The sequence below is a fragment of the Daphnia carinata genome, unplaced genomic scaffold (assembly GCF_022539665.2).
Source record: "Daphnia carinata strain CSIRO-1 unplaced genomic scaffold, CSIRO_AGI_Dcar_HiC_V3 NW_026452935.1, whole genome shotgun sequence".
Taxonomy (NCBI): domain Eukaryota; kingdom Metazoa; phylum Arthropoda; class Branchiopoda; order Diplostraca; family Daphniidae; genus Daphnia; species Daphnia carinata.
The window spans coordinates 310-15478 of record NW_026712463.1 but is presented as its reverse complement, the minus strand read 5'-3'; the positions used below and the strand labels follow the sequence as shown (position 1 = coordinate 15478).

Genomic DNA, 15169 nt, shown 5'->3' with positions numbered 1-15169 from the left:
TGGCCCTTACTTGTTTCTTCACCGTTTGAAGGCATATCGTGATGATTAGACATTATTGCCTAGCACCTTATTACATGAGTTTGTTCCAGACGCATGCCGATGACACCTCATATGGCGTAGCAGGGTGAAACTCAATTCACGGGAACCGTAACGGTGACGCAATGCGTTGTGAACCGCGACTCACAACTGGATCACGAGATGGCCACCACGGCTCCAATAAGCAGTGGCACACACAAGTGCTTTTATACGTGTCTTTTCGCACGAAAACTGCGTTTGTAAGAAGTTGCGGGAGTCCCGAACAGTGATTCGTTTTTAGTGTCAATAAATGAATTTCGTAAGAAATCGTTTAATGAACTTTGTTTGAATTTTCATTTTGATTAAAAAATATAAATAGTTTTCAAATTGTCTAGTTTTATCTTTCTATTATTATAAGATAACTGATGGGAACTCCCACCTTCTTGCTCTTCATCTTCATCTTATCCGTATGATAAAATATTCCACGATTTCATCAAATTTGTTCCGCGAAAACCTTCCGGTGGTGGTTTTAATAACGATGGCGCCTCGATTTCCACGGTGATTGCCATAGCGTTCAACGTTCCAGACACAATAAACACGGTACCATTGGACTACTGCAGCTGATTTCAATTGATTTGAGCAGAATAAATCTGCACCTGACGTAAGCAACTGATTCCAGTCGCATATAAAGCATCTTCCCGTGTGGGAAGATGAACTTTACGGAATTAAGATAATAAAAATGATAGTGAACTCCAGAGGCGTTTACTCACAATGACGTCTGTGTTTATTATAGCTAAGATACAAGAATTAAAAAGATAAGAGACCAACAGATAAGAAGGAACATTTGAGAAAACAGTTAAAAAGAAAGAACAAATAACCAGGGGGTCTTTACCAAACTCACGAGTGAAAGAATGGAAGAGAAACGACACAAGGCGAACTGAATTCGGCTTCTACGCAAGCGGTACACGACAAGAGTTCAGACACTTTAGAGTGGACAACAATGTCCGAAAAAACTTGGGACGAGAAACAGAGATTTTTATCAAAGGCGTATATGGAAACATTAACTAAGACACAATACTACTCAATAAGGCAAGGAAGATAGGCTTAAGGCAACTACTTGTCTCGGCTGCAACTACTTATCTGATCTTCATCAATAGCTGGGTTCATCACGAAACTTTTCATCTTGCAAAAGTGGCGTGATTGGGCGGAGCTTGTGTAACTCACGCGTGCAGCCAATCAGAGGATGCCGTTCGATGTGGCGTGGTGTTGGGGCGTATCGTCTGCGTGAGTCGCTGCAGGTGTTCATTTGGGTCAGCTGCACTGCGCATATAGTGTTGCAATTGTCATGCCCAGGAATTTGTATTCACGACACAAAAGCGAGAAAAAGTTAAAGTAGTATATTCGGCTTCGTTACATCACTCCCTGCGGCGTGAGATTACGTCCCGTAATCAGAGTTGATGCATCGGAATGGATTCGGGAGCTGCCGGTCTTGGATCATCGGAAGGGCGGCAGCATACAGCCCAGATGAAGGTAAAAAGACCGCAAAGCGTAACATATGCGTAAGAAAAGTAGTACCAAAAGGCATAAATATGCCGATGAAGAAATAAATCTGGGGATGGTGTCCCACCAAGATGCGTGAAGTTCCAACGCTAGCCGATACAATAAACACTGACGCACTGTATTTGTGGCGCAACGTAAATTCAGGTGGAGGATGTTCGTTTATTGCGGCGACGGCCAACAGTTCTGGCGTTTATTCAGCATATTGTCAGTGTAAGCCGGGTTACTTTCCGATGCTCATAATCGAAAATCCCAACATTCTCATACCGAAAAGAATGCGCAAGAGTCTGTTCCGGTAACACAATATTAGCTTCGATCGGCTTCCAGGTGTCGTTCCGGTACGCAAAATGTTTGTCATTGAAATTAACAAAACCATTGGTCCAGTAACAAGGGGAATATTTCACAAGTTCCCATCCGTCGAGATTAATAGTATAATTTTGAAATTTTGGCTGCGGTCCGCAAGATGCGATACTAAAATGTAACATTTAAAGCCTTACATTGAATCAACACAACCGTTTTACCAAAAGCTTGTAATTTCGCACACTTGTAAATTTAACGAAGCTGCTAACCATCCGTTATATTGAGCAGTTGTAACAGCCCTTTCGTGTTTGGCTTTGCGAGCTTCACATTGCATTAGTCGAATTTGTCTGGCCAATTCATTTTCATGATCAGTAAGTTGGTCTCGAATATATTGTATATTCGCGGGTACATTTAAATTTTCGTCGCTAGATGGCTCTGGGGCCTCCAAAAGCGCTGTTAAATTTTTCCATGATGGCCGCCGTCGAACGGTATTGATATTGATGACTCAAACGATGAAGTTCTATTGGTGCATTCGTTTTGCAGTGAGGCACAAAGGCTTATAGAGTTAAAATGAAAACGAAGGAGCCGGTAATTGCCTTGTAGTCGAAAGAAGGTCGTCTGCTGCTATTCGGACCAGTGAGCCTATTCCATCTTCCACCAATCGGGTACTCATTTTAGTTTTTGAGTGTAGGTTTTGTCCCAGATCAATGTCAAATGATTATGGGATAAATTTCCAGTGGTAGCAGAAGCCGTTCCGATAGGTGTCGAAAAGTTCTCCGTCTTCATGTTCTTGAAAAAGTTGGATTTTTCGAGAACACAATTTATAATTTCAGGAATCAATCGTCTGCAACCAATATCCAAAAATCTCAGGTTCGCGATCAAAAACATATTTATCGTCCGAAAAGTCATACGATAATCATCACATCGTTTATGGTTAATCATGTCGTTGCACACGGCGGGCGACGTATCAATTGGAATTTTATCCGGCACTATCACCAATTGACTGAAAAAGTTCATTGTGATGCGGCGTATATTCTTCCATCGGGCGCAAACATAACCGGGAAATTTAGCTGCGGCACGTTCTTCACTATAAATTGCATATTTCACCGTAACGGCCCTGTCATCAGGCGCAATTGGTTGACAATTAGCATCGGAAAATTGTAGAATTCCCATTTTTTCGATGTTTCAAGACAGTCGCATACAGTCGTTTCAAATGCCGGCAGGTGTAACCCATAAAGGCATAATAACAGCATAAATTGAAGCAGCGACATTTTCTATAAATGGTAATAGGGTGAACATCATGATCAAGTCAGCATCGGATAATAAGGCAAAAGCGCCGTCACGTCATGGTTTCTTAAAACTAGATAGCGAAAAATAATAAAGAAGATAAAATAATAAGCAAAAGCGGGGTATAAGACGTAGGAGAAAGATCAACGATCTTCCGTCGGCTTTTCGATAATTGCCGATGGTCACGAGCGAGCAAAAATACGCATATAGGGCATGGAAAATACGTTTCATCTCGGAATAAAAGTGAAGTATTTTTATGTAGTGATTGGTGTCATTAAGAAGAATGACCTCAATGATGCAAAAGAAAAATCATGGATAGAATGTATCGTTTAGACGGAAGAAGAAGAAGATGCATGATAAAAATTTGCGATGTGGGGAAAAAAACACGGTCAATTTTCATTTTGAGGTACAACAAATGGTGGATATGGATAAGGCAAAGAGGCAAGTGAAGCACGAGTAAGAGGGAAAAGGGCGCGCTTGGTGGGCTAAAGGATGCATTTTCCTAAGCTCAACGCAAGACGTCACACAGGTGCTAACATCTCAAAAGGTAGAGCGGTCAGCTGTGATGCTGGATGTTCTAGTTCGAATCCTCAGTAGGACTAGATAACTCATCCAACAATAAGGGTGCTATACTACGCATGGTTATCTTTGATTGTTTTTTGATAAAATAAACGACGCGAAGACTAGCTTTTATTTTCTAAGTCCAACACATGAGAAATGGTATAGAGAAGGAAATAAAAGGGCGCTAAAAAGGGGAACGAACATCTGGGGAAGAAAGAAAAAGCGGCTTGTGCGAGACAAGGACATTTGTCGCAGACACAAGGAGTTGGAGTAAAATAGGCGTAAATTTCATGTAAAAAGGTCTGTAAGCTTATGAGATATATGGGTCATTGTTTATTTTATTCTATATGCGCGAGGGATCAAGGAGAGGACGAAAGAGGGGAAGAACTTTGTTAAGAGGGAAGAATCCAGGAAACCTACGTTAAAAGGAGTATTCTGGCGCAAAAAAAAGAATTTAAGACAAAACAAGACTTAGAACTGAACTTAGAGAATTTACTGTAAAATAAGGCATACGCTAACGCGGGTAGTTACTTTGATATCTTCCTATTCTAAGTGTAGGTATATGTTTTTTTGTATCGGCTTATCGGGTCTTTTTTTTCTTATACCCCTTTCCCTTTCCTTTACCTGACTTTAGATTATGCGGTAGTTCATATATAGACATATATGAACAAGAGCATGGATAGTATTTTTCGGCTTTTATTTGTAAGGGCAAGAACAGATACATACAGGCATGAGTGGATGTGTAAAGATATAAATCAAATTCCTTTTAATTTTCTTCTTGCGATGGTGGACGGCGGCTTGTTGGGTCCAAGTCGAGGATTGATGCGAATACTTCTGTGGCCCTCTGCCACTCTTGCTGTTCGATTAACTGGACAAGTTCTTCGTCCGAGTTTTTGTTAGCCTGCGCTACTCTCCATCGGTTCTGTAGATGGTGCTCCATATCCATCAGCCGCCTCCGGAACGGACGTTGATTGTTGATAGAATTGTTTGCGCAGGCTGCGCTTATTGCCTGGTCGACTTCTTCTTTTGTTGAAGTGGTGCTTGTGGCTTCTTGAATCACTACGGTGTCTTTGGTACCAGGACTACGGCGATTTGTTCGATAGTGGGCAAACGCGGTTGGCGTGAGTGGTTTCCTACCATCTTTGAATGGGTGGTCAGCTTTCAGCAGCTTGGTGCTACTGTTCGGCAGCGTTGATGAGTTGCGAGTGTGGTTCGGCGTCCGAACCGTATTGACTTATATAGTCAAGCCTTCTTCCCGTAGTCTACTACTTAGATTCGTATATTCTTTTCTTGAAAAGTTCGAGTTCAACAATAAGTCTCTCGAGGTGTCACCCGATTGTTTTAGCAGGTGTCAGCTTTCTTTGTCGTTGGCTTGGGGGGTTTATTTATTGCTGTGGGGGGGGAGTCGGATAGCGTTCTTCCAGTGGCGCACCACGGTTCATTTCTTCCATTTCTTTTATTGTTAAGTTTTTACTGTTTATTAATTGTGGATAGAGAAAGAAGACAAAGTGAAAGAAGAAATGACGAAGTGCAGTGCTTCTGCTAGAGAGTAAGGTTGATTATGGATAAATTGGGTATATCAACTTGAGAGGGATGCGGAGTATGGGTGTTGGCTATGTGGCATAATACTATAGCTGCTGACTGTCACTCGGGAGTCTTAATTTCGAATCACGCCGTGACCTTGACTAAAAATTTACTGGTAGATTCCTCAGGAGTTGGTGAGGTTAACTATTCCCTAATTACTATTCTGTGGGTTGATTGGCAATAGATATTAAAATTTTTATTGATCCTGTTTCGAATTTTCTAATAATTCTGGGTATTGAATTTGGTATTCCATATAGTTATATCGCTAGATGGTATAGCCCTCGACCACGGCTCGGAAGTGTCGGGTTCAAATCACGCTGTGATCTTAACTAAAAATTTTCTGGCAGATCCCTCAAGAGTAGGCGAGCTAATCATATTCGCAATTATGCTACTCTGATTGAATTATTATTGACTATTTTATGTTTTATTTCTGGTTGGGTTTGAAATGGCTTTTATATTTACGCTAGGGTAGACATATGTCTAGACGCCATAGCGACTCAGTCTCGGAACACCACTCTCAGGAGTCTCGCGTTCGAAACCCGCGTCGGCTGCCGAAATTCCCTTCGTCGAAATGTTGTTTTTTTTTTTTTTTTTTTTTTGAACAATTAAAATTTGTTATATACTCGCAGGGTCTTATGTTCGAGCCTTGCCTCGGCTGTTTTTGAAAAAAACGATGTGCTGGCTTTTCTTTTCTTTTCCTATCTTATTTTTCCTTTACCTTAAACTTTTCTTTTCTTTTCTTTTGAATTTTATCTTACGTATAATGAAAAGCCGGCGGAGATTTTGTTTGCGTCCTACTGTGTTTATTTTATTGTTTGTTAAGGTAGAGAATATAATGCGAAGAGGAAAACAAAATGGTTTGGGATAGAGCTCTATTCTAAGGGGAATAAACACATGTTCCTACTGGGTGAGAGTATCTAAAAGGGGTTGTCGTCGTTGTCGGTGTCCTTTTTTTTCGTTCCTTTTCTTCATGATGTGTTCAACGGGAAGTGTTGGGGCCATCGCGCCTCTGACGTTTCCGGCCAGTGTCCCACTGGTCGGGCGACCAGTTGAAAAGAGGGGGGTGGCGCTTAGCTGGATCCAAGTCTAAAATCAGATTTAGGGTGGTGACAGCGCCTCCCCAATCTTCGGCGAAGAGATCCGCGTTCAGCTGACAGGTGAGCGCGGCCGTAGGTTCTTCCACACGGCGCTCGTAACGTTGACGTTCCATCTCCCACGATTCCATGTCGTCGAGCTCTGGGGACTGAGGCGTCTGGCTGACGACGTTGCTAGTTTTTTCCGGCACCGGAGTCCAATCGTCGTAGATTGGGATGGCCACCATTGGTGCCATCGCTTTTCCGGCTTGCTCTTCGGCACTTAGCCACTCGGAAGCTACCTGGGTTTGCTGATTGATTGAGTTGGCGCACGGGTCCATCTTTACGGAAGTTTAAATTTGGAGCGCGGTTTTGGTGAACTCGACTCAACAAGTGTCAAAAACGTTGTGAAGACCCTTTTGAAATTTCTTGCTGTTAAATACACGTCGTTCGTTATGTGATCGTTGACTTTGTTTTGGAAAAACGCTTCTAATTTCTATAACGCATTGGTAGTCTTCGATTTCTGTGCGGGCGTCCGGTAGCATTTTGGGGTGGCAATTCTTCAGGCTGATCGATGGCTGGCGCCACCTGACGAGCATCAGATTCAGGATTTATTATTGAAGCTGCGTTGTTTTCGTGAATTATTGTGGTGTTAAGTAGGCTATTGCACATGTCATCAAAAGCCGACTTATTATCGTCTGAATTATATATTTCTTGGGTTTCGCTGACTAAAGGAGAATGTCGTTTATTGTTTAGGTTGGCGGCCATTTGTAACTCCGCTGACTCCAATTCCACCGTTTCGGGTTCCGCACTTTCCACATCCGCGTTTTCTGCGGCTCTTGCTTCCATATCCACATTCTCCAATTCCAAAGGTTCCAATTCCATGTTTTCCATGGCATACCATGTCTAACTATAATTGTCTTATATACACATTCTGCTGTCGTCTGTGCTGTTTGGTCTTTTAACGCAACAGCTTCTACCCACCGGCTAAAATAATCGGTAATGACTAAAATAAAACTATTTCCATTGGGTGAAATTGGCGTAATTGGGCCCAAAAAGTCCATCCCAATGACTTGGAAAGGAGCTTTAGCTATTTCATGAGGGTGCAATATTGCCCTATATGTTGAAGAAGTGTTGGCGGTGCACACCACACAAGCCTGGCAGTATTCTTTAATTTCCTTTCTCATATTTGGCCAATAATAATGATTCTTTATTTTCAAATAGGTTTTATAAAAAGCTAAATGTCCGCCCATCGGTGCGTCATGTAATTCTTTGAGCACTAGATGGCGTAACGATGCAGGCAAGACTAACTGATGGTTAGTTTCGTTTCTTTTGCTATCGGCAGGTGGCAGCACGTGCCGGTAAAGTGTACCATCAATAACTTCGAAATAATCAATTTCTTTAACCCAATCCGGCTTAGATTGAAGAAAAGATTCCTCGAGTTCTCCGTTATCCAAATAATTACGAATGGCTATGCAAAGGTCGTCTTCCAATTGTTTCTCGCAAATTAAGGTAATTTTTCTTTCAGTTTAGATACTGGCTACTTTTAAGCGTGACAGGCAATCTGCGTTTTGGCGGACACGTCCCGGCCTATATTTTAATTCATAATTCGTTGCGGCCAATAGTATAGCCCATCTACCTAATCTACCATTATTATCTTTTTGTTCTTTAAGCCATTGCAAGGGACGGTGGTCACTAATAATTTCAAAAGGTTTATCCAAAAGATAATGCCTAAAATGCTTAATGGCATCTACGACTGCTAAGGCTTCCTTCTCTGTCGTACTATAATTCGATTCTGCTTTTGTTAACTGTACTGGAGTAGGCTATGGGATGTTCCTGGCCATTTTGAATTTGAGATAGCACTGCTCCAATGCCGTAATCGCAGGCATTGGTGAAAAGGATAAATTTTTTATTGAAATTGGGGTAAGCGAGAACTGGTGGCGTTACTAGAGAATTGCGCAATTTCTCGAAAGCAACTTGTTCCTCAGGTCCCCAACTAAAAGGCTTCCTGCTAAAATCTTTATGAGTTAAACGAGTTAACGGTTTGGCAATCGATCCAAAATCTTTAATAAATCTTCTGTAGTATCCAGCTAATCCGAGAAATGATCTGATTTCGTCGACTGAAGTCGGTGTTTTATAATTGACTATTTTGTCAATTTTGCTCGGATCAGGCTTAATACCATCGGTCGATATTACGTGACCTAGATAATTTACTGAGCGTTTAATAAACTGGCATTTCTTGAGTTTCAATTTCAGTTTGGCATCTCGTAATAATTCAAAAATTTCTCGAATATCACGTAAATGATCTTCGAAAGTGTCGGAAAAGATTATAACATCATCCAAATAAACTAATGCTTTACTTCCCAAAACGTCTTTCAGTACGTAATTCATTAGCCGTTGGAATGTGGCAGGTGCATTGCACAAGCCAAATGCCATACGTTTAAACTCGTAGAGGTTGGTTTCCACTACAAACGCTGTTTTCTCAATAGCTGGACCATCAATTTGAATTTGCCAATAGCCTGAAGCTAAGTCAAGAGTTGTGAAAAAATTCTTCCCATATAATTTGTCTAATGTTTCGTCTATTCTAGGCATAGGGAATGAATCTTTTTTCGTAATACTATTTAATTTTCTATAATCAACACAAAATCTTACTTCTCCACACTTCTTTTCTACTAAAACCACGGGTGAAGCCCATGGGGAATGCGAATATTGAATTACATCTGCATCAAGCATTTCTTGAATTTTATCATCTAATAATTTCCTTTGGTTATTCGTTACTCTGTATGGGCGTTGTCGAATGGGGCCTCGTCCTTGTGTATCAATCGTATGTTTTATAAGAATGGTGTTTCCTAATTCTGAATCTTTGGACGCGAACAAGTCGTGAAAGTCGATTAATAATTTTGAAAGCGGTTCTTGAAATTCGGAATCTACTTCTGTGAGTAAAATTGGCTCAATTACTGGTTTAGGATTATCTTCTAATTTCGCTAAAGAAATTTTTCCGATAACACTTCCAATTATGTCAATTATGCCTAATTTAGTGTTTCTAGGAATTTTGATTTGATGTAGTGAATGATTCTCGACCAAAATTTTATAAGTTCCATCTCCCGATACATTGCCGATAAATTCTTCGATATAAATGCCTGCTGGCAGATCTTTTGCTGGGGAAAATATAAACGCTGTATTTTGTGGGACATACGGAAATGAACCCTTCGTTTCCGCTGCAATTACTATCGACGTCTGACGAAATAGCGTCGTCTTTTTGATCGTAGTAACTGCCATGTCGGGTACCTCAGAGATGGCTGATCCCTGCTCATCCCTCGCTAGGTAAATGCTCCTGGCTTCTCCGTCAAGCCGAAATCCGTGCTTCTGGATTGCATCCCATCCAAGGATACAGTCCTCAGTAACACCATTAGTTACAATAAATTCTTGCTCAAAGACTGTTTCTCCGTATCGTACGGGTAAAATAACTCTTCCCAGCGTATGTAAATTTTTTTCCCCTACATCATATAAATCGAAGTCAAGCTGACTGCAGATCACCTGACCTCTAGGGGGTAACTTATTAAATAATCCCTCATGGATAATACTTTTAGACGCGCCTGTATCAAATAGTGCTTGTAACGGGATCTGAAAAATTTTCAATGGAATTCTAGGGGTCGATTCATTCGTAATAGTGGTTAATTTTGCGACTTGTCGGGGTTTAGTATGAGGCTCGTTATCAACTGACCCGAAGCTACAGTTGATAGCTACTGGTTTCCCTGGTGTCGAGGGGGGCCTGGAATATTAGGTCTTGGCGAATTCCTATATTTTGGACAAATATTAGACTTATGCCCAATTTCTCGACAGGAATAGCATATTGGAGGCTGGGCTTGTTCGAGAGTGTGACGCTGAAATTGACGACAATTGGACTGAGTGTGACCGCGGTAACCACAAAAATTACACGTTATGGTCTGCTGATCTGACCTGTTATTATTATTATTGCTAGGTGGCCTCGATAAAGAGGACGCAACTGGCGTCGGTCTGTTTGGAAATCGAGAAGGTTGGTGTTGGTAAGGGTTAGGATTAAAATTATTATTATTATTATAATTGTTACTGGGACGATGCTGGGGAGGCCTCCAGTTTCTGTCTTGATTGGCGTTATTCAATTGGAATGAAACTTGTTTCCTATAAGGAGTGCCTGGTGTAGCCGCAGAGTAATCTTTCCTATCTTGCTGGAGTCGATTAACAGCCTGTATGAGTTCGTGAAGAACATCCTTGATCTCATCTTTGTCCGACTTTGGATTATCCCCTTGCTTATGGCAATATTGTTCTGTCTTGCGCTTGTCGTTCTGCTGTGATGATGTCGGACAAGTTGGGGTAATTTCCAGCTCTTCCTGGGTTTCCCGAATGGACGATAGCAACTGTTTCAATTGTTTGGCAGTCTGGGCGAGGAGGTCTTTGACGATGGCCGATAGCTGCTTGTGGCACGGTCTTGCCACTCTCCGGAAGTGGGTCAATCTGTTCCCGAGGAGTATCAGTTCGGGTAACAGTGATTCCAAGCTGGTGATTGATTGTAGTTTTCTTATGAACGAGAGTAGGTTTAGTATGGCCGTGAGAAGAGACAGCTGGAATTCCAACAAGGTTTTCTCTAGGTGGATCGAGAATTCGAACGTTTCAGGATCAGAAACTCGTATCGCCTCTCCTCCTCGCTGATTTGCGTCGTCGCTCTCGGCACAAAGCCGAAGAGGGTCGTGTCCTTCGCTGGTACGAGCGTCTGTAGTTCCTCTATGCTGTACGTCTGTCCTAGCAGGAACGTCGTAAACTGCCTCGCATACGTCGTAAAGGACGTCGTCAACTCGGACGCCTGTTGATCCGCCTTCCGCGTCGTCCGCTTTATCTGCCCGCTGGCCCTCACTTCTTGAATCGCAGCTAAGTATTTCAGGAATATTGTCGGCGTCTCCACGTCCGTCAGCAACTGCGGTTTGCCCAGGGGGCGGTCCCTCAGCCCGAAATCGTTCAGTAGCCGGTTCAGCTTGTCCCAAATTTTCGGGTCGTGTGACTGGAAGTCCAACACCCTCTCCTTCAGGCACTTGAGTGCTAATATCAGGGACGGAATTGGACTCGACGGCGTCGGAAATACTTTGGATGGATTGCTCTGGATCTCGTGGTATAGGTGATGGAGACTCAAGTTGAGGTGATCGTCCATTCACTGGGCTGTTCTTTTGAAAGAAGCTTAAAAGAGTACTCGAGAGGAGACTAGCCTTTGATTCGCTTTTCGTAGGTGATTTTGAAGGAGCAAGACGAGAAAACAACTTAGCATAAACCGATCGTGGACGTTGAGTGGCTGCGGCAGTAGACTTAGCACGTGTACCAGTTTGTTTATTGGTGGGTTCAACGAACGGAGCGACTTCCTCATAAGCAGGATTCGACCGTAATTTACGTAACTGAGTATTATCTGTCTGCACTTCAGGTTTCAAAACAGGGGAAGCAGATTTCTTAACGGCCTCAGTGTCTGCTTTTGACGCTTTACAGCCCTGAAACTTATCTAACGTGGACGAAGAACGACCTGATAGTTTCTCAAAATCAATTAACTTAGCAACTGTTTCGTCGGTTATTTGTACCACTGGCGTTAGGGGAACAAGGGGGGTGCTTACAGGCGTGCGAGGTATCCTATGTCCGCCAGAAATAACACCATCCGTCATTGTGGTTGAGTTCGAGAAACCGCTGCCACCATAATGTAAAGCATCTTCCCGTGTGGGAAGATGAACTTTACGGAATTAAGACAATAAAAAAATGATAGTGAACTCAGAGGCGTTTTTACCCACAATGACGTCTGTGTTTATTATAGCTAAGATACAAGAATTAAAAATATAAGAGAGTAACAGATAAGAAGGAACATTTGAGGAAACAGTTAAAAGAAAGAACAAATAACCAGGGGGTCTTACCGTGAACTCACGAGTGAAAGAATGGAAGAGAAACGACACAAGGCGAACTTGGAATTCGGCTTCTACGCAAGCGGTACACGACAAGAGTTCAGACACTTTAGAGTGGACAACAATGTCCGAAAAAACTTGGGACGAGAACGAGATTTTACTCAAAGGTTTAAGTATGGAAACATTAACTAAGACACAATACTACTCAATAAGGCAAGGAAGATAGGCTTAAGGCAACTACTTCTCTCGGCTGCAACTACTTGTCTGATCTTCATCAATAGCTGGGTTCATCACGAAACTTTGCATCTTGCAAAAGTGGCGTGATTGGGCGGAGCTTGTGTAACTCACGCGTGCAGCCAATCAGAGGATGCCGTTCGATGTGGCGTGGTGTTGGGGCGTATCGACTGCGTGAGTCAGCTGCAGGTGTTCATTTGGGTCAGCTGCACTGCGTACATAGTGTTGCAATTGTCGTGCCCAGACTTGTATTCACTACTGAAGCAAAAGCGAGAAAAAATTAAAGTAGTATATTCGGCTTCGTTACACATATTAGCTAATGACATTCTAAATACAATCGACCAGGTAGTATTTTGAAATTTAGATCACGGAAATGGCTATGGGAAAATGTTACAAGATTTGGCATAAAATTAATGGACAGGGACCGGACAGTGTTTTGCTTGAACAACGGAACCGAGACGAAGCCCTTCTCTTTGAATCTTTAGTTATTGCTGCTTTGGGTAATCAAACTAATTTTTTTCACAAAAAAGCTAAAAAACAAACCAACAAAATTGCATATATAACTCCTAAATATTTGCTAGGTCCTGCTGAGGTTGACATAGTAAAAATGTTGTATACAAAACTTTCTGACTCATAGGGATGTGTTGGTGTACTACTAGTTAATACAGGTTTGTCAAATGAACTAGAATAAAAATTGAAAATAATTTTGAACTTTGATAGTTCAATTTTTTTAGGAGATGGGCCCTTGTAATATACGTTGTCTTACCAATACCTAGTCTTGGTTACAAGTTGTGTTTCTGTTGGGTAGATTGGGGAATCTGAAGTTTTTCACATCAATCAAACAACTTTTATACCTTTGAAGGGGCCACAGACAGTAGAAGAAGAAAGAGTGACCGAGCTTTTGGAAGCTGTTTAACTCTGGAACATTCTATTTCCTCTAGTCATCTGGTGAAGACCCAATTGATGCTACATTATGCACCCAAAAGCTTCAGCAAAATCGTGGAACAGACAACAGATCTACCTATTCTTCTGGAATAGGTAGATATTCCCTATAGGCTGGTTCACTGTACAATTATAATTTAAAAAATGATCCTCTAAAATTGGCAGGCTTTTGCACTTACCATTGCAACACTATGGAATTGATTGTTCTCACTGGCTGTTACGAGTTACATGTGGCAGTGTTGAAATCCGTACGTTGAAACCAGGAGTTCAAGTAGGGGCGCACAAAGTCAGATTCTCACGCGGCCTCCAAAGTCAGATTCTCACGCGGCCCCGAAGCCTCTTCACCAGCTCTAGAACGCCATTTGAAGCTCATGCAAGGGCGTTATCATGACACAGCTATCGTGAATCTACTCGGTCTCTACATGGTCGGTGCAAAAGAAGGGGAAGCTTCACTTAGTCAACTCTTCCAGGCTGACCAGAAACGCTGTTATGAGTCGACGCCTCATACCATGTTCGACTATCACCAAGAATGCAGAGTTGGAAACCTCCAGAATCACAGTGACTGTTTGTGTTAGCTGCTTTAACTTCTACCTAACAACCATGGTATTATTTTAACATGGTGGACCAAAGACTATGGATGGCAGCGAGCAGTGAGAACACCAAAGCCTAGGCAACTGAGCTACAAAAGGTTTTAGTGGACATGAAATCAACCAATTAGACATTCAGCAATGTGTGAATGATTTCGTTGAAGGTGCTTTCACGGGATCGCCCATTCGCGTTACTGACCTATGTTCAACTTGTTGGCGTATGTCGCTACGATTTTATTCGACACGAATTAGCGGTTGACGTGCGAGACGTGGCCACAGAGTCAGTCAAAACCGGGCTTGGTGGTGCAATGGGAAATAAAAGTGGCGTACCTATCCGCTTTTTGCTGCGCAACACTTCGCTGTGTTTTATCTGCAGCCACTTTGCCGGTGGCCAATCTCAGTGGGTTGAGCGCAATGCTGACTACGCAAGGTCACGCGACGCATCTCTCTCTATCATGGAAGCAAAGTGGAGCAGCAGATTTCGTTTTAAAAAATTCAACAAACGCAAGGCATTCGTGAATTACGTTGAATGTGAATTCAGCTTTCGCCAATGCACAAATACTATCCTTTCTCTCACGATTATGACACCCCGGCATGAATAGATCGTGTACTGTTACGCAAACGACGTGATCATGGTCAAAAACCAAGGATGAACTGCCTGTTACGGTCGTGCAGAACTAAAACAGAGTGATGATAGGCCTGTGATGGCCTTCATAGACATAGAAATTCTTGCTACACGCAGAGAAAAACTCTATGGGTCTTGGAAGTCGCGGTTGGAGGTCGCCCTGACCCGATTGCGGGTGCGTGTGCTAGTGAACAGACGTCATGGTGCCTCGATGGAAATACACTTCACGAGAATATTCGAAAATCCTGATTAAATTTTAGCAGTACCGTCACCGACGGTATTCAGGTAACAAAATTTGACGCCGGTTTTTTTATAAGAGTTTTACAGGGAAACTAACGGTCTAGTTTTCATAAATCAGTGATGTAAATTCACTTGAGCTCGACCGCGCCTCGCAGGCTGTTAAAATAGCAGCCTGTTGCGCCCATTAAGGGGTCGAGAGGCGGAACGCACGTGGAACTTGCTTTCCATCGTCCTCGCGAAATGTTCAAACGCCAT

General features: G+C 42.4%; 1 pseudogene; it reads left to right on the top strand.

The window, feature by feature from the left end:
• The first annotated feature begins 12893 nt into the window (after nt 1-12893).
• On the top strand, nt 12894-14849 carry LOC130685190 (synaptojanin-1-like; annotated as a pseudogene).
• The last annotated feature ends 320 nt before the right edge of the window (nt 14850-15169 follow it).